General features: G+C 38.7%; 1 protein-coding gene across 3 annotated transcripts in view; it reads right to left on the bottom strand.

Moving 5' to 3' along the window:
- LOC149558166 (Tetratricopeptide repeat (TPR)-like superfamily protein) overlaps positions 1 to 26,509 on the bottom strand; it is a 64,291-nt gene that overhangs the window by 31,820 nt on the left and 5,962 nt on the right. The window contains exon 2 of one of the 3 annotated variants that reach the window (XM_089832521.1): positions 25,418 to 25,601. The exons of 1 other annotated variant lie outside the window; for it this stretch is intronic. The gene's annotated coding sequence lies outside the window, so the exon portion shown is untranslated. Of the gene's footprint in view, positions 1 to 25,417; positions 25,613 to 26,509 lie in introns of all 3 variants that reach the window. One more of the 3 variants, XM_089832522.1, reaches the window with a different exon arrangement.

Raw genomic sequence — 26,509 nt, 5'->3', positions numbered from 1 at the left:
CTTGAATCCCTTTGCTTCAGTTTTCTTTTCCTTTGATTTTTCATTATTACCTTCCTCATACTGCTCCAACATCCACCATAACCCTACCTCAAGCTCCAATTTTGTAGCTTCCTTTGCTCATCTTTTGTTGGGCTTTTGCCTCTTCCTTTGTCTTAATCCATCTTCCAACTTGATTATCCTCTTTTTTACATCATGTAGCAACCCCATATCTGCATCCATAGCCATAGCCATAGCTCTCCTTTAAGCCATTCATAACTCTTCACACAAATTTTCTACACATCATCTTTGGATGTTCTGGTAACATTTTGATGTAGACAAACCTCTATTCCAACAATTTAGCATGCAGATTTGGACCCTCTGATCCTGTAACTTATATTTCAAATTGAAAACTAGGGAAATAGAACATTAAAAAAAGGATTATTACTTTTCCTTTCCTTGGTGTCTTCCTTTGCTTTCTTTGTTGCTTTGATCTTTTGTGGACAGCGTTTGGTGTTCCTGTAGTGGGTGGTTTTCCTTGTTTGTAAACTCTCAGTCCCTTAGACCCTTATTGGTCTCTTGTTGGACATTAATAAATTAATCTTATCTGTTCAAATTTCATATTATCTCAAAAATAAAAACATCACATACAATCTCTGTAGAGAACTTCTCTCTTGTAGATGTAAAACATTAATTGGATCCTTTCAACCCACATCTCAAATTCAAATTGGAAACTAGGGCAAATAGAAGAAAACAAAGGATTATAGCATTCTTATTTGTCAGCATAAAAAAGTCTCATACAACCTTTGGAGCTGCACGTGAGTGATCTAGTCTAGGTGATAATTAGAAAGAAACCATCCAAATTCTCCACTAATTCTCAGTTCTCTAATTTATAACATTTCAATGTATACAAAATTACATATTATCTGTAAGAAGACTGTGAAGCAATTTCCCAACTTTCAATTTACTTAGCTTCTCTTACAAAATAGCACCACCTCTAATTGTTATCCAGCCCAGAAAGCCCAAAACTATATTACCCCCCAACTAGCAATGCATCCACTCATTAAAAAAAAATAGAACAAACTAAATAGGGAAACCACTGAAAAATAACTACAAATCATATCCCCATAATACCTAAGTCATAAGGAATGGATGACAGCTGAGGCTTATGCCACAAAAAGGCAGTTACATCATAATCTTAATTTTGATATAGCCTTGTAAGGGAACCTAGGCATTGTTGGGCTGAAGAAATACTAAGATATGCCGAAGGGAGAATGATTGATGCCTACTCACTAAATATTCCTTTAGGCAAAACCAATGTTTCTCAAACTGAAGGCCTTATCACAGGCTTACATTTTTCTCTTCACCTTGTGGTCTTCTCCCGTTACATTGAAGGAAGCTATCTTTGAGTCATTAGGGGGAAGCAATGAAGCTGTGTCCAAATTGGTTTTGAAAGAGTTCTTCCAAATAACAAGAGACCTCTTACCTTGACTTGATTCAATTTTTTTCATGTATTATTATCAAGAGGCTAATGAATTAAAAGATCTAATAGCCAATGCAAGAACACCTCAAATTAGTGATACTGCACTTATTGAACCAGATATAGATCTTTGGGAAGCCCTTGATGTTAAGAGACTATGGCCTTGACCCCCTTCTCCTCTATCCTCAAACTTACTAACCGTAGGCTGAACACTTTGTAGGCTGCTCTCCCACAATTCAGCTAGAAAATGAATATGGAGAACAATAATAACATGGATATACAGCACCATTGTATCTCTTTGTCTCTCAAATGTTTTAGACCACCTATCTTAGTGGCATCTATTTTGGGCTACTTCTACTTAGTGTTGTGTGAACAGGTATTCATGTTCAAGCAATGAACAAGATGTGGATGCAAATAAGTTTCCAAGAACATGAGAATAGCAATGCAAAACATTCAACAGCTAGATGTGGCAATAGCTCCTACGGTGAAGAGAATGACAAAACTGTTACAAAAGTATTTGCTTTCATTACCACAAAAAAAGAAACAGTTTCCCTGATCAAAAGCATTCATGGCCCTAATAATTTGGAGTCAAGCTTAGTTATAAAGGGTAATTTCCCTGCGGCAAATTACCAATTTAGTCTTATTCGAAAACTGTCGAATTTTAAACAAAAGGAGATCAATGTCAAGGCCACATGAAGGAATTCTACAGGCTCAACATTTGAGTTGACAACTTAAAAGGTGGTGAAGAGAAGATCTCAAGGTACATAAATAAATTGTGAGTCAATTCAAGATGAATTCAGCATGATTAAGGTGAGGTCAACAGATGGAGCCCAGAAATATGACAAAGGAAAAGGAGAAGCTAGAAAGAAAACAACAATAACTCTAGCGGACAAGGAATCAAACAATCTAGCAGTAGTAGACAACAAGAAGGAAAAGAAGAATCCAGCACAACGTGGTGGAATAATTATAGTCAAAAGTTAAAACGCATGAGGAAAAGGAGACTCGTCTAGAGGAAGAGTATTTACCAGCAATTGCTACAAATGTGGAGAGGCTGGTAAGAGGGCATTTGAATTTCCAAAGGTACTATAAAATATAGGCAACCGAACTGATACAATCATGCAAGGAATCATGTTGTGAAAGCAAATGAAAAAAAATATGTCTTCACATGAGCATACAAAAAAACTAGAGTGAAGAGAGTCATTGATTATTAAAAAATAAAAAGTGTTGTTGAAACCTAATAAAGAAGAGCATGAACAAATTTAAAAAACATATTATTCAAGACTCCGAGTAAATCTGGAAGAAAATACTATGTGAGTCATTGTGGACAATAGGAGTATCCATAATCTGGTGCCTCAAGAAATAGTGGAGGAACATAACTTGAGAAAACTAAACACCCAAACCCATACAAGATTTTGTGACTATAAAAGGGGCATCAAGTCATGGAAAGTGAGCGGTGCATAGTTAATTTTCAAGTTGGTGTATATAAAGATGAAGTTGTGTGTGGTATACTGCCCATAGATGTTTGACATGTCCTAAGGGGAAGACCATTATAGTTTGATAGGAAGGCCATGTATGATGTTGGGACAAACACTTATACCATTGCAAAGGATAGTAAAGAGTTTGCATTGAGTCAATTTAAGGACAAAGAGAAGGAAAGCACTAGAAATCAATTTTTAAGGAGATGAAAAGAGAGAAGGCGTGCTATACCTTCATTCCTAAGATTGGGGAGGTTAGGAAGAAGATAAAAATAAAAAGTTCCTATTGGAAATAAAAGGGATGTTACAGGAATATGCTGAAACACTTTTGAAGGAATTACTGAATGAGTTGCCACCTATGAGAAGTAATAGTCATCATATGGATTTAAATCTGGAGACAAATTTATCAAATAAGGTAGCGTTAGGATGACACTCGTGGAAAACGAGGAGTTAAGAAAACAATTCCATGAGCTATTGGACAACGGTTTGATAGATAAAGGAAAATTTGAGCCCATGTGTTGTTCCGACTATATTAACACCTAAAATGAATGGAACATGCTGTAATAACCCTAGCTGGTTATAACTTCAAAATACATCAATTATTCAGATGTTTGACACTTGGCAAGTGAACTCGAAACTCAAGCAAATGAATTGGAGATGGATAGATGCACATACCTATATATAATACCAATATGAGAATTGAATCTCCACTCTTTCAATAATTTGATACAATCAAAAATTGACTGGAAATTGATATCAAAATATTGGCAAACAATTAATGAGCAACTCCCCACTTTATTAAATGCCTTAGCACAATTTCATTTATTGGACATGACACAATAGTGTTGCGGGTAGACACAATAAAATTGGAAATGAAATATACAATAACAAACCAACTTCTTCATCAAACACATCTTGGAACGTAATGCCAGGATGGATGCAAACCTCTTCAAATTCTAATCTTAGCACAACCAAATGAATTGCAACCTCCAATTCTGCAAATCTGAAACTCATCTAACCAAATGCTGCCTGTAGACTTCAATAATCAGCCAATCCCTTCGAACAGAAAATGCAAGTGCAAATTTAATAATTTTTCCCAATGCCAGTGAAATTCTTCAACATAGAAATCTCCTTAGCTACAGTAAAACAGTAGGAGAAATGGCCAATTGTATCCCTCAACACAATTGCCAATGACAACTCAGAACCAAATCTCAGATTTGAATCTGCAATACTTCAACTGTAGATCCAATGAAACAACTCAGAATTCAGACCCTTATACTTCAGCAAGGGCTAAAAAAATCAGAACTCAAAAAAAGCCACACAGGCAACAAAAGCAAATAAATATTCAAGCATGCTTTTCTCAACAAATGGGCTTGTATTTATAACCTCTAGATTCCATTTTGTTGCCAAAATGTAACTTCACTCAAGAAGCTTCACCACACAACATTAATTAGAAGCTTCCCCTAGATTCCTTCACTTGACTTGGCTTAACTAATTAATAAACGGCTCTTTCCAATAATAACTCATCCCTCAACTTAAGTGAAATTATAAAGTTAAATTATAACTTTATAATAAGTCATTTAATTATTTAATAATAATTTGGCCACTAAAAATATAATATCTCCCAAAATACTCATCATTTAAATGTCGTCTAAAATAGGAGTCATACCTATTATTTTTCCATGTGACCAAATGCACTTTCCAAAAATAGAAAGGGTCCATCTCAATCAACACCAACTTACCACAAATGGAAAGTACACAAAATTGAGCTCAAACGAAGTCCAATTTGAGCCAAACGAACACCAACCTGTAGCTTACTGAACTGTGGAGAAGATAAGACCCTCTCAAGCCAAGTCATTGCCTCAAAAGACCCTCTATCCACAATAATTAGCTTACAAGGATCACAATAATAGGCTAATCCTTGAAACTCTGATACTAACAAAAATGAGGACATTACACATGCCACATGTGAATGTATTCAAAAGTCATCCACTAAATAACAATAAAATAAATATTTCTATTATATCCCAAATAGATGACTTAGTGGACTACTTAAGTGAAGCAACATATTTCACTAGCATTGATTCTATAGTATCACCAAATTCGAATTAGGGAAGAGAATGAATGGAAGACCACATTTAAGATTAAGACAACAAATGTGTTGTCCAAGTGGTTGATTATACTTTTTGGACTGATCAATGCACCAAGTACATTCATGAGATTGATGAATGTAACGTCAAAACTCTTTCTGAACAAAAAGACAGGGAAAAAGTATAAGGATAGAAGCTATTGGTCAATATGAAAAAAAGTGTAGGCCATGCAGTTATTGTATTTGGGGTTTGCCATTTCACAAGGTTTAGCAATGGAACCCAAAAATAAGGAAGACTACGATACCGCCATTTTAATATGCAACCCTGATTTTTTATTTCTGAAATTTGCTCTGCAAGTTTGATTGACACCAAGAAATGAATAGTGACAGTTTCCTGGTTGTTTTGTTTATTCAGATTTCATTCACTACTATTCATGAACATTTGTAGAAGACAATGCATAGGAAAGATAGAAATAGACTAAGGTGCATTAAACCACCTTTCACCATAAACTCTTCATTGGGCAAATTAAATGCAATCTGAAAATAGAATGGAATACAAAGTGCAGACCAGGTACAATGCTAATGTTGGAGATTTCAGTCAAATAGTAAACTGCAATAGAACTCCTAAATGCCTTCAAAAACTCAAAAGGCCAAAGGTCTGTTCTTTCCATTAACCAAGCAACCCTTGACAATGCCAATCTGAAGCATGATTTGAGAAGACTCTTTCCAACCCCCCTAGGTCTGGAAATACTCAGAAAAAATCTCTACTCATACCCAAGTGGGTGCCGAAATAATGGGGGTGACTTGGAAATAATTTATTGTAAATTCAATCTGCCTTACGAAATTATTGTCAACCCCATTATCCCTTCCTTGACACTTAGACACTTCCTCTAGAAAAATGCACCCTTCAAACAGCACGTACTGCCCTCTTAATTCCCCAACCTGCCACAAAAGGAGGTGAACAGCCTGCAACTAGAGTGAATCCCTCCAGAAAGTTCAAAAATTCACCAAACTCAACAGCGTTGAGAGAACAATACAAATAGCTTAAAATTCAAAAAATCATGTTTATGGCTTCTTGTTGAAATAAGCAATAGACATCCCTTCCAACATTCACCAAAATCAATAGTAGTCGTAAATGAGCAAGGATATGTATTGTTATACAAGTGAATAGATTCCTAAGTGGTTAAGAGGACAAAATGAAAATAATACACAGAATATTTAGTAAAATTGATTCACAAAACAGCAGATGAAACAACTTGGATGAGTGCATCTGAGTTTGTTGCACATGGAATCATCTTTCCAGATTTTACAAAATGTTCATAAGCCTCACACTTATGGTACATTTACTCACTGATGTGTTTGAAACGCAAACTTCCAAGTTCAGGAGCAGGCCTTTGTCACCTTAATATCAGTGGTTTATTTTTTCAGAATTTTCAGATTTGATGCAAGAGCATCCATGGTGATGGGAGATTCAAATTTGAATTTGGCATATTCAACCTCAGATTTGGAATATTCGTTCTTGGGGAATATATTCTAAGAGTTGCCACTTGTGACAACTCATCAATTCACTCCTAAGAAATAGTTGTTCAAATGGACACCCATGAATAAGTGATTCAGCAGTTTCTATTTTCGGGCCTTGATGAGTGGAAATAGTGGACACTATGTTAGCATGCAGGTGGGTGGAGGTGACAAAGCATCCAAAAGCTTTGAAAGCAATTCCTAAGTTGGGAATTGTTTGGGCGTGACTTTTTTGGGGTTGCCATAAATATGTTTAAACAACTATGGTTGTTAAAAGGCAAGTCTCAACATTCATTTTAGGACTTCCCTTCACAGATTTTCAGGAAGTTTGAGGGAAGAAATTTAACTTTAAAGAGATTGTAGATTTAGAGATGGAGATATATGATTACAGGTATATTTCAGGCTTAAGTTATGAAGCTATGTTTTATCTTGTCGCAGTAAAACCTGAGAATTTTTTAAAAAATTGTGTTGTTGAGGGTTTGAACTTTGGAAGGCCTCAAGTATGGAAAAGAGAAAGCGAGGATAAGCACAAAATCTACAAATGTTTACCTAATGAAACATTTTAAATTACCTTGGGTGCTTGATCTAAGAGCATCCTTGGTGGTAGAAGATCTCAAATTCAAATTTGACATATTCAACCTGAAATTGGAATATTCCTTCTTGAGCTGTAGATTCTTAGAGTTACAACTTGTGACAAATCAAAAATTCACTTCTAAAAGATAATTATTCAAATGGAAACCCAAGAACGAGTTATTGAGAAGTTTCTATTTTGGGGACTTTTTTAGTGGAATTGATGGCATACTGGACTGTTTTTCTTAGCACGCGGGTAGGTGGAGGTGACAAAGCATCCAGAAGCATTTAAGGCAATCTCTAAGCTGGGAAGATGTCTTTCCCTTGTTTAGTTATGTATTTTTGTCTGTTACCAATAATAGGTTTTGGTAACCATGGTGGTTAGAAGGAAAATTTCAACATTCATTTGCGGATTCCCATTTTCAGATATTTAGGAAGGTTTCAGGGGAAGAATAAATTGCAGTTTTGAAGATGGAGAAATTCTTATGGTTACATTTCTGGCTTAAAGATTTGAATTCATGGTTATACTCTAATCCAGAAACTACTCGGCACTGCAGTCATGGTGATTCTCTTTGTAGGTTGAAGGTTTGGAAACTAGTTTGGAATGCATTGTTTAAGGAAATTATTTTCTAAGTAGTTTCTTCTCATTGTTGAACTGATTTATATTAGATTGTAGCAGATTTCAGATTACTTGCAATGCCTATAAGGCTCTATGCAATGTATTTGTAGATTTACTATGTAACTGGTTCGTTTTCTGAACATTTGGATAAGATTAGTGAGAAGTGGATTTGCTGATTTTCTGCATCTACTTGCATATTTGAGGTGTATTTTGTATGTGTTTTGGTTACAAGAATACCCATGTCAAGTTTAGGTCAAATCTTTAACTGATTTGCATGTGTGTTTTGAGAGGATTTTCAATACTTTGCATCAACATTTTGCTGTATACTTACTCATTTTTTCTGTTCACGTCAACCTACTTGATTCACAATACTATAGAAAGGTTTGAGGGTTTTGGCTGGTTCATTCAATCTGTGGTAGTGTTAAGAATTGCCACCATGTTATTTCACACCTAAAACCAAGCTGCTACAAATCTATCTCTTGTAAATGGGGCTGCAAAAAGTGCTACACAAGTTTTGATTGTAATACAAAGTTGGTACTAGTAAGGCTCAAGAATTGTTCCATACTTCAGGCTAAATGCTTACTGTTAAACCTGTAATTGATATTGGATTGTGACAAGAAATGTATGACATAGGGGCCTACGTTTGATATTTATTCTGAAATGGGCATTGCCTAAGTGTACAATGTGTGGTATCATTCATGCCTATTCAAATACATGTCGAAGATATGTTAAATGCCCAAACTATGAACTGTAGCTGCAATATAAAAGGAAGGAAATTTTATTGTCTTTCCCCATTTTGGCATCTTAGGTCAAGTACCAATCAATTTATAATTTCCTTTGGCAATGAAATGGAATTTTCAGAGATTCTTCCCCATGATTTGTGGCAATTTCATTTTCTGGACATGCTTTTCAAGTGAACAACTAACTGCCCAACAGTGACATTTCATAAACTTGTGGAGCTCATTGCATTTGTTTGAGTTTTGTTTGGTTTGATAACATTTGCAAGATGTTTTTCTTGTTATCCTCCAGGGCTACTTCAGTTTTCATCATCTATTCTTGACTCTTAATCTTCTTTATGGGGACTACACTTTTGCTAAGGCTACATGGATGTCTGAGAAGCTGGAAATAGAAAACTAGAATAAGGCCAAGCATTTCTTGACTGCATGTCAAAAGAGATGTTTTACAACATAGGTAGGTAGGGCATAGATGTTGATTGATCTTATGGTATCAGAGCTTGGAGACTTTCTCATCGCAAGCCGTTCAAGACCTCTTGTTTGCTTCATCACCTCAGCCTAAATCTAGAGTGCTACAGAAATTGGGAGTGTCCAGCTGAAATGTCCCTTTTCTGATTTTGCATGATATTTCCAACTTTTAATCAGATCTTTAAGATCAAACAACTAATATCACAAAGTTCCTCCAAATTTCTCAAGAAACCCCAAATTGGGTATGCCAGAAATGGTGCCAAAAGCTTCACAGCTTCACCTATTATTAATAAATCTGAAAATGGACATTTTTACAGAAATTTCAGCAGCATAACAGCCTACAAAATGAAATTTCCAGATCTATATAACCTTTACACAACAGCTCACAAATGTAGGACAAAAACTATGCTCATCGGGCTCCCGAAATTAACACAAAAATGCCCGGAAACACCACAAAAACACTAATAAACTATCTCAGAAGTTTAATCACGTCCCAATACATATATTCAGCTCTATTTTAATAGCTTAAAGTCTGAAATACAACAGCAACCAAAATTGATATGAAATGCTCAACTGAAAACACCAAACTCATGCAAAAAACACACCCAAAAACCCACAAATCTACATTGTTCAGCACAAAGGCAAACTCTGTATGAGCATGCACATGGAATGGCTTCAAACTCCCGTCCTTAGCCTTCCTGGAAACCTGCAAACTCCCATTCTTGGGTCTCCCTGGAAACCTGCAAACTCCCGTTCTTGGGTCTCCTTCTCCACAGGTTTGGCAGCCTCTGAAGAATAACAAAGAAATCAGCAAAATCAAGTTCTGGAATGAGCCCAAAATGCCTCCAAAACCCCTTAAAAGAGGGCATAACTGTAACTCACGTCCAAGAGAGGTTAATGAAACATATTTTAATAATAATTTTCATTTATTAGTCCAACGGTTTCCAAAGATTAACCCCCTTTTTCCGAAACTTCACTTTCTTGGGCCTGCCTGCCTTAGCAAAAATTATTATTTTTTTAATTATTTGAAAAGGGGACATGACAAGTCCTCCCCTCCCAAACATTGCTTGTCCTCAAGCAATGGCTGAACAATAAACCAATCAATCCACCTGAATCCCAAATGTAGTCATGAACTATACTACTACCAATTAACACAAGCTCCTGCAATATCCTCTGCAATATGACCAAGATGAATCCATAATCAAACTGACAATTATAGCTCAACCAAACTCCAAAATCACCACTACCACAGTCAAAAACCCATGAGACACAAACTCTTAGAACATTAGAACCCAAGTAAAGTGGACAAATCAAACTGCCAACACCATAAATACCATCAATGCATCCCACTGGCCTATACAGAATGTACAATCCAACTCTGCAACAATGGTGAATGCTCTCAAATGAAACTATACCAAGTATGGAGAATCCACACACTGTACAACTCCTGTAGTCAACACAACTCTGTAGATCATCGGCCACTGTCTCATAACCATAACTCCCATGCACCCCTAATGGTGAAAAGCCATCACAAGATAAACAACAAGAAATGGAACCCAAACCAAATTTTCCTGCCATCAACTCCTCAACACAAGGATCATTTGCTAACTGATGTACATGACCTGCAATATAATGTTGATTAAAAAAACCAACCTCAGTCAACAACTCACCATGAACAAGTGATATAACCCACTGTGACTGATCACTAGCTAAGTCAGGAGATGTCATAGCCAAAGGAGTAGAATCAATAACAACACCTGCTGAAGCATCACTCCAAAACTCCTGCTCTAAGTCATGTATTATCAAGCTATCAACTGCAGGACCTATCACCATGTCGTGCCCATCACAACTCTCATCCCGAGGCATCAAACTATTCCATAACTGATGATAAGCACTAGGAACCAAAGTACATCTCTGTATCATAATCTCATCAACATGGTCATCAAAGGTAAATTGATGAGCGTACCTCATAGTGTAATGCCAATAGAATGCGCCAATCTCAGTCAGTGGCTCAGACTGTAATCTAGATGAAACTAACTGCAATTGATCATTAACCATGTTGGAACTGACTACTACCTCCAAAGATATCACCAAGGGAGTAGTATTACTAGCAAGAACCATGCCAACTGTCGACTCACCAACATCACACACGATCTTTGATGCATCTCTAGTCTCTGTGCCATCAGTACCAGAGGCCACCACCATGTCAGGCATACAACAATCTGCTATAACACCCAAATCAACTGAACCTGACTCTAGTGGGAATGAACCTGATATGCCAATGTTAGTATCAAGGATGGATGCATCCCCATCTCCACTGTCTCTGACAATCTCGGCCATGGACATCCTCGGATCACCAAACACCATAGCTTGTGATTGTATAGAATCAGGTAAAGACTGTAGTTGCTCTAACTCCATGGTCACCTTAGCCAAATGAAGCTGTGACTCCTTGAAAGCCAACTGTGTACTCTCAAGAATCTCAGAAGTCACCTCAAGCTGCTCAGTAAGCTCACTCACCTCATCTTCCTTGTCCAACAATGCATCATATGCTGTACTACCCCACTCCATAAGATAATCTCTGTCGGCTAGCAACTGCATATAATTCTGTCTCAAAATCCGAATAGCCTCCCATAAAGAGTGGATCTCTGTCAAGGAAAGATAACTGCCTTCCTGCTCATCACTAGTAGGAGAACCCCATCCATAAACTGCTAACAACTGACGAACAACATCAAAATGCTGGCAAGTGATAGCAATGTCTCGGTCACTAACTCTCAACTGATTAGACACATGATGGCGTTGGCTTGACTGTCTCCTACAAACCTCCTCTGATGCATTGTCTAAAAGAGTATCCTCAAAGTTACTAGTCTCTAGAGTATTACCATCCATATCGTGTGAATCAAATCTAAAGCTCATATTAACATACGAAGTATCAAAAACATTAGCATTGCTGTCCAACTCCTCTATACCCAAGGAAACTAAGTCTTCAAAACTGCCCACTGCATCCTCCTGGATGTCATCAATGCCAATATGATCCTGGAACTCATCTATACACACTGCCAAATATGAAATATCATCAACACATTCTAGCAAGTATGGTCGACTAGATATATGAACAAAGCCCAACATCGGTGTATAAAAACTAATACCAACATCAGACAAGATATTGGCGCAAGAAAAGACAACACCGTGTAATTTGCTAATCAACTCCATGATAGCACCCAAACAAACACTGCTACCAAAAAGTGATAAAGATCTCCAGTCAACTGAATCCCAAACACCAATATAACAATCTCGAGTCCATATCCGTAAACTAGAATCAACTGGTAACTCAAGCAAACTCCTCACCTGAGTAATATGACCAATACCAACTAACTCCACATACTTGTCATGATGAGATAATGAAGTCACAATACTATCTTTGTTCACCTTCAGCTGGCTAGACAAATCATGTGAAGTACTACCAGCCTCAACCTCATGTGATGAAGCATCTAACTGTGCCTGGTATTCTTTCTCAGCAAAGTCATGAATGCTCAATGTCTGCTCATCTCTACCAGGTATCTCACCATCCTGCACAACAACATCCTCATAATCATCATCTGAACCCACTACACTGTAGTCACTGCCTGTTGTAACTATACCATCCTGAATACTTGTGGCATCACCCTTTGACGACCTGTAAACAATTGTCTCAATCTGAGTATCAAGTTGACCGTTACTATCAATCTGTGTAATATCCTTTCCCACCACCTCCTGTGGCAGAGTAGAATCTGAGACCTCTACCTGGCTATTAGCTAGTTTCTCAAACTCCTCATGCAACTTCTTGGGAATTGTGTCATTTGTCCTGTGAGAAAATATGCCAAATAGAAATCTAGTCAACTTATCCACCTTAGCTGGGTCAGATAACATGTCATTCATTATACGGTGGTGCTCAACCAACTGTTCAAACATGTCATGGCTTATTTTCATAAGTTTGTCTCGAATGTCTAAATAACCATCCTTTCTACTGTTTTGACTCTGGTTATCAATTGTCCAAGATCGTGTCCTCTGAGACTCTGTACTATACCTGTCCATTCTGGATAAAGTAGAGTGTAACCCCAATAGGATATAACTTCTTCAAACACCAAGAACTAACATGAAAATGATTAGAAGTAGCATGCAACCATAGATTTGGACATGCAACTGATTAAAAGCAACATGCAACCACCAAATTATGACATGCAAGATCTGGGTAGTTGTCAAAACTGACATGCAAGATCTGGGTAGTTGTCAAAACTGACATGCAAACTTCTACAACCACCAAATTCACCAAGAACTAACATGCAAATGATTAGAAGTAGCATGCAACCATAGATTTTGACATGCAATTGATTAGAAACAACATGCAACCACCAAATTATGACACGCAAGATCTGGGTAGTTGACAAAACTGACATGCAAGATATGGGTAGTTGTCAAAACTGAAATGCAAACTTCTACAACCACCAAATTCACCAAGAACTAACATGAAAATGATTAGAAGTAGAATGTAACCATAAATTTTAACATGCAGCTGATTAGAAGAAACATGCAACCATAAATTATGACATGCAAAATCTGGGTAGTTGTCAAAACTGACATGCAAGATCTGGGTAGTTGTCAAAACTGACCTGCAACTTCTACAAACCCTCAGGCTGGCAAGATCATGGCTCTGATACCACTGAAATGTCCCTTTTCTGATTTTGCATGATATTTCCAACTTTTAATCAGATCTTTAAGATCAAACAACTAATATCACAAAGATCCTCCAAATTTCTCAAGAAACCCCAAATTGGGTATGCCAAAAATGGTGCCAAAAGCTTCACAGCTTCACCTATTATTAATAAATCTGAAAATGGACATTTTTACAGAAATTTCAGCAGCATAACAGCCTACAAAATGAAATTTCCAGATCTATATAACCTTTACACAACAGCTCACAAATGTAGGACAAAAACTATGCTCATCGGGCTCCCGAAATTAACACAAAAATGCCCGGAAACACCACAAAAACACTAATAAACTATTTCAGAAGTTTAATCACGTCCCAATACATATATTCAGCTCTATTTTAATAGCTTAAAGTCTGAAATACAGCAGCAACCAAAACTGATATGAAATGCTCAACTGAAAACACCAAACTCATGCAAAAAACACACCCAAAAACCCACAAATCTACACTGTTCAGCACAAAGGCAAACTCTGTATGAGCATGCACATGGAATGGCTTCAAACTCCCGTCCTTAGCCTTCCTGGAAACCTGCAAACTCCCATTCTTGGGTCTCCCTGGAAACCTGCAAACTCCCGTTCTTGGGTCTCCTTCTCCACAAGTTTGGCAGCCTCTGAAGAATAACAAAGAAATCAGCAAAATTAAGTTCTGGAATGAGCCCAAAATGCCTCCAAAACCCCTTAAAAGAGGGCATAACTGTAACTCACGTCCAAGAGAGGTTAATGAAACATATTTTAATAATAATTTTCATTTATTAGTCCAACGGTTTCCAAAGATTAACCCCCTTTTTCCGAAACTTCACTTTCTTGGGCCTGCCTGCCTTAGAAAAAATTATTATTTTTTTAATTATTTGAAAAGGGGACATGACATCAGCACCAGATCTAACCTCTCCATTGCGTCCGGAATGCTGAACCGGTGAAAATCGACTATATGCACACCTACCTTGGCTCAAAGTCGACTGTGAGGCAAATTTTTTTTACAAATCGGAACTCGGAGTCCCCGATTTGCGGTATGGGTATGGTCATTTTCGCAGATTTATGAATTTATTTTCGGATTTTTTGCATATTTTCTTCAGTATTTGCAAAATCTTTTTTGCCCTACGGGCACCAGCAGAGAAATTTTTTTTTGCCAAACCGGGCAGTCACACCCCAGCTCGGCAATATATATTTGTGGTGGAATATTTATCTATTTTCGCAGGTTTTATTTAATTGATCTGCGGGCTTTAAACCCGCGGGCATACTTTGCATTTAAAGCCGGCGAAACAATAACCAGCAGGCAACGCTCAACACCCGGCGGGCTCCGTTTCCACAAACTGTCGTTTTAAATGTCTACGGCCTTGCGCATATAAAGCGTGGATGATCCACGACTCCCACCAATGTGGAACTAATCAGAAGGTCTCCGACGACGGAATTAAGGAGTTCCGACAATGAAAAAGGGCTTCCGGCGCCTGCAGAAACCCTGCCCTCCTTTGCCACGCGGCGATACATCATTCGCCCTCCTATTCGAACAGTCAGCCCCTGACAGTCCACGTAAGCATACATTTCGCAGACCACGACAGCAATCGTACTGTCCCAGTCACCTGCCACGTGGTCATTTTCCTACTATATTCCATATTGTCCGTACCATACGTCAGTGACACATCATCAGCTGACGTCATCTCAGGCCTGCACTTTGTTGACGTTAACATTTCCTGAGCCTAAAATTGACGCTCGTTTGAACGTCATCAAAAGCCAAATTATAACTGCGTTGACGGCCGTTTGACCGTCAAATTTAGACTCGTAGTTTCTCCTCCAGACCCCTCTCCAAATTGCTTTTTAGTTTGGCAGCCTGACTTTGCGAGCTCGTATCTCGGACATCCGGACTCCGATTCAGGTGCAATTTTTTTTGAAATCAGGTAGAATTTCCTGAATTTTCCAGTGGTGGTGTTGTTTTCTAGTTTTGGTGCACAAATTTTGCAAAATTTGCGTTTTTTGGCGACCGTACCTACATAATCCTGTCTTTTGCAACTTCAGAAGCTCCGTACGGGCACATCTGATCACTTTTTCAAGTTCTATTTTTTTTGAAAGTGCATGTTTTTTCATCTACTTTCCAGATCTGAAGTCAGATTCTAGGGTTGTGTGGACCAATTTCTCACTCTCAGAATTAGGCCTTCTTTGGCATTGTAAAGCTTTGATTCTTTTTCAAAATTGTTGTAAAACTAAGCTACAGTGCTTAAGTGACAGATTTCAGCCTTATAAGGCAGTTGTAAAAGCCAAATCAGCAAGTCCACTTTGTTCATTTTGACAAGTGGCTCATTGTAAACGCACTACTTATAAAGTGCCAACAGCATCTTTTTTGGGGGGGTCTTTTGATTGAGTGAAAGGGGGGCTGTGTACAGTGTTCTTGTGCCTCTATTTTGTGCTCTTTCATTTCTGCATCATGGGTTTTAAATGTCCTCCGCTAACTTCACGCAACTATTCTACTTGGAAAGATATTGTATGGAGTAGATTAATGAAAAAGGATATAGTTTATATGTTGATGGTACAATTACCAAACCTACTGATGCTAAAGAACTCATTGATTGGACAAATCAAGACTGAGAGGCTTTAGGTGTAATTAGGAGTTGTGTACATGGGGATCTTCTCTTTCACATTAAAAATTGTTCAGAATCTAAGGAAGCTTGGGACAAACTTGAACAGTTGTATAGTAAAGTGGATGAAGAAAAGGGATTTCAAATTGAGGATGATCTACTTCTCTTGGATCCTAAGAATTATGACACAATTCAGGATTATATCATCAAAGTCAATGAGTATAGGGCACTTCTCAAAGATTGTGGAAATCCCATGAAGGATGATAGGTTGATACATCACATCCTGAAAAAGCTACCTACTGAGTATGCCAACTTTGTTTCGAGTTTTAATACTCACAAGTTGACCATGGGATCTGCTTACCAGAAGCCTTCCTTTGATGGATTTGCAGACATGTTGATTGTTCAACAATCTCACTTGGTGGATTTTGGCCTTCTCAAGTCATCTAAGACCAAAGCCTTCGTAGCTAGTGATGATCATAAATCTAGTCAAGGGGGAAAAAACAACAATAAGAAGAAGCAGTGGAAGCAGAAAACACAATCTGAGACACAACATGACTCCTCTCAACAAGGCGGTTCTTCTTCAAACAAGAAAGGAAGTAATGACAAGAAGGACAAACTCTTTTGTGCATACTGTAAAAAGCCAAATCACGATGAACATCATTGCAAGACAAAAAGAATCGATGAGTTAGAAAATCTACTCAAGAAGAATAAGATTCAAGTGCTAGGTACTTCCAAGGATTCTACTCCTAACTCTTCAAAGGGTAAAGCTCAAGCATTTATGGCCAACACAAGTTCTTCTTCGGAATGGATACTTGACTCAGGTGCCTCCTACCACATGGGTGCTTCAAGGGAAGACTTTTCTTCATTGAAGCATTCAAAGGTACCACACATCTTCGTGGGAGATGATGCCAAAATGGAAGTTGAAGGGAAAGAACATGTAGAAATGGAAGATGGGGAATTCAAAGATGTTCTCTATGTTCCCAATCTAAGCTCTAATCTCCTCTCAGTTTACCAAATCACTCACCTTGGAGATGGTCATAAGGTTGAGTTCCTTCCCGATTCAGTGATGGTGCGCAATTTAAAAGATGATTCATTGGTAGCAGTGGGGAAAGTCAATGATGACAGGAGGCTTTATTCCTTCTCCCATTTTGTGCCTAAGAGTTCTTCTCAAGCCTTGTTAATTCACTCTAATTCAAACAACAACCTATGGCATGAGTGGTTTGGTCATCTTGACTTCCGCTCTCTTTAGCAACTTTGCTCAAAACGCATGGTCAAAGGTCTACCCAACATCAGCTTTTCTAAGGGGGAGTGTTCATCTTGTTCAGTGGATATGCATCTCAAGGAGAAGTATGATAAAGGGAAGTCTTCTCGAGCTCCAGTTGTTCTTCAGCTAGTTCACATGGTATTAGCAAGACCGTTTGCAATGACTTTAGTCAGCCAAGGCCGCTACATACTCGCATTTGTTGATGACTTTTCAAGATTCACTTGGGTCTTCTTCCTTCATCATAAGAATGAAGTAGTTCATAAGCTTCAAGACTTCAAGACTCATGTTGAACACAAGTCAAGGAAAGCCATCAAAGTATTAAGAAGGGACAATGAGAACAGATATGTTGACAGGAGACTTAAGAACTTTTGCAGAATTGAGGGGATTGATCTTCAGAACTCACCAGCCTTTAGTCCGCACAAGACAGATGTTGCAGCAATGAGGATTAGGACTCTCAAGACCATGGCAAGTTGCATGATAAAGGCCAAGTCTCTCGATCCTACACTTGAAGTTGAAGCCATTAGCAATGCTGCTCACATACTTAACAGGTCTCCTCATCCAGCCTTAGATGGCAAGACTCCTTTTGAGGCATGGTGCGGCAAAGAACCAGTTGTGAGTCACCTTAGAGTCTTCGGTTGTCCAGCATGGGCAAACCTTTCCTCCAGGAGTTGCAAGGCACCAACACCTAGGCCTTGTACCTTTATCGGTTATGAAGACAATGTGAAGGCTTACAGACTTATGGATCCGGAGACACATGAGATCTTTGTGGAGAAGAATGTTCACTTTGAGGAAAGTTCTCCCAGCTTGTCCTCTACTCCTCTCCGCACATCATACACAGTGGAAACTGATAGTGACACCACTGATAGTGCTTCAACAGGTTCAGACACGTGGGGTTGTATCGACAGTTGCAGTGAGAGTTCACATCAGTCTAGTCCACGTGCTTACATTGCCACAGTGAAAGGTCCATCACAGCATGGTACATCTTGTCTTCCAGCTCCAGCTTCACTTGACTTGGGAGACAGACTTGAGGACTTTCATCTTCTCATTGATGATGATTCTTCTACAGTTGTTGCGAGGGCTCACTCTGACCCTCATGTCCATTCTCTACATGATCAATCTGCACAGGTTGGCGTGATTGTGGATCCTTATGAACATCAATTAGTGGAGGTCTCTTTGTCAGTTGAGGAGACAGATGGTTCAGTGGAACAGGTTCAACAGACATCTTTGACAGATCTGCATTCATTCTTTTCAGCACAGTTGCAAGGGGTGAACTTCAGCATCAGTACAGGGATACTTGAGCAAGTTTCAGGGCCAGCACACATCTTCAGGAGTGTACCTTTGCCATTGTTTCTTCCTAAGGGGAGGAACACCATTCTACATTCTTGGACCAGCTTCTTCATCGGAGCAGCTTTCACTTGTTGGCATTCTTCTTTTGGGGGGGAGCCTCTTCTGTCTCTCTTCCTTCTTTCATTCTCTTTTGTATATATTGGATGTATGTTGTAATGGGGGGGTCTTGATTACTCCATCCATCGATGCATCCTTTCTCTATCTCTCTTTTTATTAGAGCAGAATTTCTCCAAGACCAAGGAACTCAAACACAAGCACAACTATAGACCAAAGAGAGAGTATGATCAGAATAACAATGTACTCAATAACTTGATGCAGAGTACACTAGGAGTGCCTGATTATAAAGGCCTCAGGAGAGCTTCTAGAATGCATAGAAGTTAGCACCATGAAGTGTTATACAACCAAGCACATGTCCACCAGATATGGATTATCCTCCATTAAGCACGAAAGTAAGCGCAGTGATGTGAGGATAAGTCTACAAGGGTGGGACACGCAAAACAGTGTTGTAGACACCATGTGCTCAAATAGAGGTGCATACTCCTGTGTTGTCTCATAAATAAAAATAATAAAATAATGCAATATAATTAAATAATGCATTAACCTAAGTAAACTTAAGTAAGTGTAAATAGTAAAGTACGTATTTACACCAACACCCCCCCTTAAGTGTAAGTTAGGGGAATGCGCTTAAGCTTACAAACTAGGATGAAGATGCAGAATGGGTCCCGGCTACTAGGCCATGTAAGGTACCCATGTACATAACGAAAATGCAATCTCCCATAAAGCGGAGAAAGAGGGGAAACCTCATGGGAAAAACCCTCCCCCAAAAAGAGAGATGAAAGAGGATGCATCGATGGATGGAGTAATCAAGACCCCCCCATTACAACATACATCCAGTATATACAAAAGAGAATGAAAGAAGGAAGAGAGACAGAAGAGGCTCCCCCCCCAAAAGAAGAATGCCAACAAGTGAAAGCTGCTCCAAGGAAGAAGCTGGTCCATGAATGCAGAATAGTGTTCCTCCCCTTAGAAAGAAACAATGCCCAAGGTACAGTCCTGAAGATGTGTGCTCGCCCGGAAACCTGCTCAAGTATCCCTGTACTGATGCTGAAGTTCACCCCTTCCAACTGTGCTGAAAAGAATGAATGCAGATCTATCAAAGATGTGTGTTGAACCTGTTCCACTGAACCATCTGTCTCCTCTACTGACAAAGAGACCACTAATTGCTGTTCATAAGGATCCACAATCACGCCAACCTGTGTAGATTGATCATGTAGAGAATGGACATGAGGGTCAGAGTGAGCCCTCGCAACAACTGTAGAAGAATCATCATCAATGAGAAGATGTAAGTCCTCAAGTCTGTCTCCCAAGTCAAGTGAAGCTGGAGCTAGAAGACGAGATGTACCATGCTGAGATGGACCTTTCACTATGGCAATATAAGCTCGTGGACTGGACTAATGTGACCTCTCACTGCAATTGTCAATAGAAACCCACGTGTCTGAACCTGGTGAAGCACTATCGCTTGTGTCACTATCAGTTTCCACTGTGTATGAAGTGTGGAGAGGAGTAGAGGACAAGCTCGAAGAACTTTCCTCAAAGTGAACATCCTTCTCCACAAAAATCTCAAGTGTCTCAGGATCCATAAGTCTGTAAGCCTTTGCATTGTCTTCATAACCAATAAAGGTACAAGGCCTAGGTGACGGTGCCTTGCAACTCCTGGAAGAAAGGTTAGCCCATGCTGGACAACCGAAGACTCTAAGGTGACTCACAACCGATTTTCTGCCGCACCATGCCTCAAAGGAGTCTTGCCATCTAAGGCTAGACGAGGAGACCTATTAAGTATGTGAGTAGCACTGCTAATGGCTTCAACTTCAAGTGTAGGATCGAGAGACTTGGCCTTAATCATGCAACTTGCCATGGTCTTGAGAGTCCTAATCCTCATAGCTGCAACATCTGTCTTGTGTGGATTGAATGCTGGAGAGTTCTGAAGATCGATCCCCTCAATTCTGCAAAAGTTCTTAAGTCTTCTATCAATATATCTGTTCTCATTGTCGACTCTTAATACCTTGATGGCTTTCCTTGACTTGTGTTCAACATGAGTCTTGAAGTCTTGAAGCTTATGAACTACTTCATTCTTGTGATGAAGAAAGAAGACCCAGTGAATCTGGAAAAGTCATCAACAAATGCGAGTATATAGCGGCCTTGGCTAACTGAAGTTACTGCAAACGGTCCTGCTAATACCATGTGAACAAACTGAAGAACAATTGGTGCTCGAGAAGACTTCCCTTTATCATACTTCTACTTGAGATGCATATGCACTGAACAAGATGAACATTCCCCCTTAGAAAAGCTGATATTGGGTAGACCTTTAACCATGTGTTGTGAGCAAAGTTGCTGAAGAGAGCAGAAGTCAAGGTGACCAAACCGCTCATGCCATAGGTTGTTGTTTGAAGTGGATTGAGTTATCAAGGCTTGAGAAGAACTCTTAGGCACAAAGTGGGAAAAGGAATAAAGCCTCCTGTTATCATTGACTTCCCCAACTGCTACCAATGAATCATCTTTTAGATTGCGCACCATCACTGAATCGGGAAGGAACTCAACCTTATGACCATCTCCTAGGTGAGTGATTTGGTAGACTGATAGTAGATTGGAGCTTAGATTTGGAACATAGAGAACATCTTTGAATTCTCCATCTTCCATTTCTACATGTCCTTTCCCTTCAACTTCCATTTTTGCATCATCTCCCACGAAGATGTGTGGTACCTGTGACTGCTTCAATGAAGAAAAATCTTGCTTTGAAGAACCCATGTGGTAGGAGGCACTGGAGTCAAGTATCCATTCCGAAGAAGAACATGTGTTGGCCATAAGTGCTTGACCTTTACCCTTTGAAGAGTTAGGATTAGAATCCTTGGAAGTACCTGCCACTTGAATCTTATTCTTCTTGAGTAGATTTTCTAACTCATCAATTCTTTTTGTTTTGCAATGATGCTCGTCATGATTTGGCTTTTTGCAGTATGCACAAAAGAGTTTGTCCTTCTTTTCATTAGTTCCTTTCTTGTTTGAAGAAGAACCACCTTGTTGAGAGGAGTCATGTTGTGTCTCAAATTGTGTTTTCTGCTTCCACTGCTTCTTCTTGTTATTGCTTTTTCCCCCTTGACTAGATTTCTGACCATCACTAGCCACTAAGGCTTTGGTCTTAGATGACTTGAGAAGACCAAAATCCACCAAGTGAGATTGTTCAACAATCAACATGTCTGCAAATCCATCAAAGGAAGGTTTCTGGTAAGCAGATCCCATGGTCAACTTGTGAGTGTTAAAACTTGAAACAAAGTTGGCATACTCAGTAGGTAGTTTTTTCAGGATGTGATGTATCAACCTATCATCCTTCATGGGATTTCCACAATCGTTTAGAAGTGCCCTATACTCATTGACTTTGATAAGATAATCCTGAATTGTGTCATAATTTTTAGGATCTAAGAGAAGTAGATCATCCTCAATCTAAAATCCCTTTTCTGCATCCACTTTACCATACAACTGTTCAAATTTGTCCCAAGCTTCTTTAGAGTTTGAACAATTTTTAATGTGGAAGAGAAGATCACTATGTACACAACTTCTGATTACACCTAAAGCCTGTTGGTCTTGTCTTTACCAATCAATGAGTTCTTTAGCATCAGTAGGTTGGATAATTGTACCATAAACATATAAACTATATCCTTTTTCCATTAATCTACTCCATGCAATATCTTTCCAAGTAGAATAGTTGCGTGAAGTTAGAGCAGGACATTTAAAACCCATGATGCAGAAATGAAAGAGCACAAATTAGAGACACAAGAACACTGTACACACCCCCCCCCTTTTCACTCAATCAAAGGACCCCCCCAAAAGAGATGCTTGGCACTTTATAAGTAGTGCGTTTACAACGAGCCACTTGTCAAAAATGAACAAAGTGGACTTTTTGATTTGGCTTTTACAACTGCCTTATGAGGCTAAAATCTATCACTCAAGCACTGTAGCTTAGTTATACAACAATTCTGAAAAAAAATGAAAGCTTACAATGCCAAAGGAGGCCTAATTTTGAAAGTGAAAAATTTGTCCACACAACCCTAGAATCTAACTTCAGATCTGGAAAGTAGACAAAAAATTATGCACTTTCAAAAAAAACGGAACGTGAAAAGGTGATCAGATGTGCCCGTACGGAGCTTTAGAAGTTGCAAAATGCAAGATTATGTAGGTACAGTCGCCAAAAAATGCAAATTCTGCAAAATCTGAGCACCAAAACTAGAAAATAACACCACCACTGAAAAGTTCAGGAAATTTTACCTGATTTCAAAAAAAATTGCACCTGAACCGGAGTCCAGATGTCCAAGTTACAAGTTCGCAAAGTCAGGCTGCCAAACTGAAAAGCAATCTGGAGAGGGGTCTGGAGGAGAAACTGAGTCGAAATTTGACGGTCAAACGATCGTCAACGCAGTTATAAAACGCCTTGGTATGATGTTCAGACGGGCGTCAATTTTAGCAGCATATTTTTCTGACGTCAGCGAAAACTTTGGCCTCCGATGACGTCACCTTGTACGGAATGTATGGACAAAAATGACGTGTCCTCCTGCGTGTTAGTACGAAAGCTGACGTGTCTGGTGATAACGCGGTTGTATGGTGCAGACGTGGATGCTGACTACTGCAGGTATAGTCACCGATGACTGGGCAAGTCGGCGAATGAGTTTCCACCGCGTGTCAGGGGCGAGCAGAAGCAGCGGTTGCCGGTTTTGTTTGCCGATGCCGAAGGTTAACGAAATATTCCGTCAGTGATGCTGCCAGAAGTCTGCGGTTTAATCCCACATCGATGGGATTTAGGATCGCGTTGTTGTTTAAAAACAAGCGGTGGGGACTTAATAAACCAAGACGGGCCGGATCTGTGGCTTCGCCACCCGTGGAAGAGACTATCGGTTGGGGTTGCCATCTGTTGCGATAAACGCCGGCAATTTGATTCGATGAAAATTCTACAGTGCGCAGAATATGCAGTACGGATTGCGGGTGGGGATGTCGCAAATACTGACGAAAATATGCAAAAAATCCGAAAATAAATTCATAAATCTGCGAAAATGACCATACCCATACCGCAAATCGGGGCCTCCGAGTTCCAATTTGCAAAACAATTTTGCCCCACGGTCGACTTTGAGCCAAGGTAGGCGTGCATATAATCGATTTTCACCGGTTCAGCATTCCGGACGCAATGGAGAGGTCAGATCTGGTGCTGGACGCTCCCAATTTCTGCAGCACTCCGGATTCAGGCTGAGGTGATGAAGCAAATAAGAGGTCTTGAATGGCTTGCGATGAGAAAGTCTCCAAGCTCTGATACCATGTAAGAATTTGCCTAAGGGCAAAATTCACCCAAGAACTAAGAACTCAAACACAAGCACAACTGTAGACCAAAAATGGAGAGAGTATGATCAAAATAACAATGTATTCAATAACTTGGTTCAAAAGTACACTAGAAGTGCCTGATTATAAAGGCTACAGGAGAGCTTCTATAATGCATAGAAGTTAGCACCATGAAGTGTCACACAACCAAGCACATGTCTACCAGATATGGATTATCCTCCATTAAGCACGGAAGTAAGTGCAGTGATGAGAGGATAAGCCTACAAGGGTGGGACACGCAAAACAGTGTTGTAGACACCATGTGCTAAAATAGAGTTGCGTACTCCTGTGTTGTCAACATAACAAAACACAAGGTGTGCAAACTCCTAAGTGTCTCATAAATAAAAATAATAAAATAATGCAAAATAATTAAATAATGCATTAACCTAAGTAAACTTAAGTGTAAATATTAAAGTACGTATTTACACCAACAAAGATACTTAAAGTTGTAGAATTGAGGATATTATGAAACTAAGCATATGAATACAGGGACAAAGCAGTTAAACTTGAAATTAATCACAATAATGCAAGGTAATTGATTTGGGTATGAAATTGAAGTGTGTGTCTGTGCCAATTACAGAAGCTTCTTGTACTCCTTGAAGCACTTGCATAGTTCTTCTTGAGCATGTTGTATTAAACAATAAAAGAAATAAATAACTGCCATAAATTTACTGTCATCATATTACAAACATTTTATGTTTACAATGAGGTTGGCTGCTACTTTGGGTAGTTTTTAATTGAACCCCTTGAGCTAGACTGGATTAGTGTTCTAAGGCAATTACTACTGGTATTTGAATTGTATTTTAAAAAGAAAAGAACAGCAAGTCATCACCATGATAATACCCTATCCATATCAAGCAATAAAGATATTTGGATTTAGAAGTAATATCAAATTATTTAGGATAATTGCCCATTGTTTATCATATTTGCATAATCTTTTCGTTTCATGTACTTGGTTCAATAAGTGTGTCGGGTTTTAATGACATATTTTTACAATTTAACACTTTTTTAACTATGCATGAATATAATTTTAAGTTTCACATCATTGTCAAAGGCACTTCAAGAGAAAACTTATATTTTGTACTCACAAACCATGCCTTTGCGTTGCAACACATTTAGTGACAAAGATGATGAGCAAAAGTATCTTACAGTTACATCTTCACACTTATCCACTGTTGCAGGATCCAAGACCAATTCTGATCTAAGCATACTTGAAACCTCAGACTCCACACTTTGACAAACATTGAGAGCATTAAAAAGAGAGGAACAGTTGAATAAATAGCAGGGGATGCTGAGAAGTCCTTCAGCTGTCTTCAGGACAACTAGCCTTCACCTACAGCCCAACTACAAAATTTTATTGTTTTTATAACACAAAAAATGCTAGGAACCCACAAGGTTCCCCACACCCTTATACAAAAATCATAAACGTAAAACAAAGACATTAAGGTAAAAACAAAACACTCCTAGTTCCCTTTTGCATTTTGTGAGAAGATAACATAGAAAGAGAACACCAAAGAATAGAAAAGAGAACAAAAGTTAGAAGACAACAAGAAAGCATCAAAACTAAATCATATGTTTTTCAAAGTTTACCATTCATTCTTCATTTGCACAAATCTTTTAAACTTTTAGTTGTTTCTTTCAAAGTTGCAAACACTTCTGGGAGTTTTTAGTTTTTTCTTTTTATGCTTGCACTTGTAGCTATGCTAAAAAAGAAACAATGAGCAGTAGTGAGAACAGTGAAGGTGAAAATGTCTGGAGTCAACAAACAATCCATAGGGGTATTGAGGTTTGCTTTGGGGGTGGCAATGTTTTAGGTATTGTGGTTCAAACCACCCATTTAAATTCCCTCCTGCTCTCCTAAAAATTTATGCAAATGATATATTTAATCCTTAAAAACCTTTTTTAAAATTTAAAACCATAGACAGACAAGAAAAAAATTCAAGGGGCACTAAAGTTTTGTTATGTCCTTTGTGCTACAGGGATTATATGGGAAGCTAATTAAGCATTTGAAGTCATCTTGTGTTCATAGAGGGGGAGATGACAAAATAAGGGAATGGCGATAAAATTTACAACCCAATTGCCAACCCAAACCATGCACACCAAGACTTAAATGGAAGACAGATATACCAAGGGAAAGAGACGGGCTACTAATGTTGTTGGGATGTTCAATATGCAATTGTGTAAAACTGTGCTTTAACACTGCGAATAACTCAATATTGCCATTTGATTGAAATATTTGAA

Source organism: Cupressus sempervirens, chromosome 5 (assembly GCF_028749045.1).
Source record: "Cupressus sempervirens isolate cs-2001-9-10 chromosome 5, ASM2874904v1, whole genome shotgun sequence".
In the NCBI taxonomy this organism is placed as follows: Eukaryota; Viridiplantae; Streptophyta; class Pinopsida; order Cupressales; family Cupressaceae; genus Cupressus; species Cupressus sempervirens.
Note: the sequence above shows the minus strand (reverse complement) of the source record. Positions and strands in the feature narration are given on the sequence as shown.